The sequence below is a fragment of the Atta cephalotes genome (genome assembly GCF_000143395.1).
Source record: "Atta cephalotes unplaced genomic scaffold scaffold00019, whole genome shotgun sequence".
In the NCBI taxonomy this organism is placed as follows: domain Eukaryota; kingdom Metazoa; phylum Arthropoda; class Insecta; order Hymenoptera; family Formicidae; genus Atta; species Atta cephalotes.
In genome coordinates, this window is record NW_012130083.1 from 257,503 (window position 1) to 259,638 (window position 2,136).

Here is a 2,136-nt window from a genome sequence, read left to right on the forward strand (position 1 = left end):
TCCGGGTCGTCTAACTTAGTCATTTACTTCTATCTGTGTATCTCAGGTCGTTTGTAACCAACTATTTGTACATACGTACATAGCGCCGTCCATTCTATTACTCTCTCTCTCTCTCTCTCTCTCTCTCTCTCTCTCGCTCTCTCGCTCTCTTCCTGAGAATCGAGTTGGAGCTTCGGGATCTTGGAAGCTTTGAGGTCTGTGGTTTCTCCGCAACTCGTGAGAGACCCGTCTTTGAATCTTGAATACGCTTCTCAGATTTAGAGCGGAGCAGCTGAGATTATGCCGCTGCTTATTCATGAATCCCGGTATTACATAGAGAATAATCCATCATCATCTGCCGATGTAGAAACGTGCGACACTCGTCCTACTATCGTTGATGATTAATTAGTTTCACGGCCTTGGTGGTCGGCTGGTTCATCGTTGTCGGAGGCGTATCACCTCCAATCGTATGCGAAACGATGGCATCGATCTAAGGAGAGACCTTGAACCAATCGTTTATGCGTTCGTATCGCCGCGCACCCTCCAATAAATCAATCTTCAGCTTCCGCACGCTGGACTGGACAGGACTGATATGCGGACCAATCTCTTTTCGCTGGATTTGCAGGGATATTAAAATGGATTTTAACGTTATTGTTAACGTTGCAGGAAAATGAGAGTGCCGATTGTTACGCCGAAAAAAAAATGTTCTGGTTGTACCAACGAGAAGAAAACAAACAAAACGAATTTTGATAATACCAATCAGAATTTTGATTGTTGAACGTTTGGTTATCTCGACTAAATTATTTCATAGCTTTAACTATAAGTAGTCTGTAGTTTGTACTTTTTTGATTGAATCTACCAGAATTCTAATTAATGTAACGAAACTTTATTTTTTTCCATTTTCTGTATGGTTATTTTATAACTTATAGGTTGAAAGCTGCAACGAAATATTTTGCTGTTTGAATGCATAGATTTTTAATACGCTGTAACGTTTGAGAATTATCGTTATCAAAATCGACGAGGAGTTTCCGCGGCTATCGCGGAAGCGCAGACGAGATTGTCGAAACGAGAACGGCGCTTAACCGCCACGACCACATAGACTATCTACTATCTAGTACTAAGGATTAAAATGCGAATGAGTCGCGATGACGTAAGATTTTATTTTTAGCGATCCCATTTGCAGAGCGATGCTACGATCGGGGTTAATTATCTTTTGCGGTTCTCTCGTTAAGGACCACTTGCCACTATCGCGAGAGATCGCGACGAATTGTAACGAGAACGGAGCGCATCGCCCCGAAAAGTTTAATAACCGCTCAACTGGGATTCCGCGAATTCGACGTCGACGTCGCGTCACGGCGCTTCTTTCTTTATGCCAGTCTGTCGGTGCCTCGTGACGTAAATCGCGAATTATCGGCAATGACAGGCCGCTTTAATAAAGATTGACGCTGGACTGGGTTTAATTAACGTCAGTGTGAAATCCAGCATAAAGAAGTCTTCGCTTCGCCGACTGCCTCGCGAGAACGAAGCCCGAATGCACATAAAAAAAAATCAAAGCGCGTCGCTGTGAGAAGCTTATACGTTTCTCGGTTCGGTAATTTACGTCGTTGATTCATCACAATAATTAATTTATTGATTCAACTTGAAAATTCGATATTGCGAAATTATTAAACCCACAATCTGGATCGTATTTGTGAAGAAATATTTATTGATGTCGAAACAATTCACTTCTAGTACCGCAAATTTACTTTGTGCAATAACTGATAAATTAACTATTAAAGTTATAATTAAAAGTGCTTGATGGACCGTTCTCTTTCCTTTTTTTCAACAGAATGAAGCTATGCTGGAGTTTGGCTCTCGTGGCCGTCGCCTTGTTGATGATTCTTACGAATGCGCGAGCGGAAGCTGATCTGTGGGAGGAGGATGACAAAGAGGTGCTTGTACGAACAGTACGTGGTACTAAGGAACGAAGTGAGTATTTCTTTCTGTAATTAATCCATTACCCCTTCCTTTCATCGTGACGTTGTTTTATCGAGCGATCGCGAATATAGACCATCTATATATATATGTAACATACGTATATAAACAGCGTAATTAGAAGTCGTTTCTTGTCGACCTTAAAAATCTCCCTCGGTCTCCCTCCTTTCCTCTCTCTCTCTC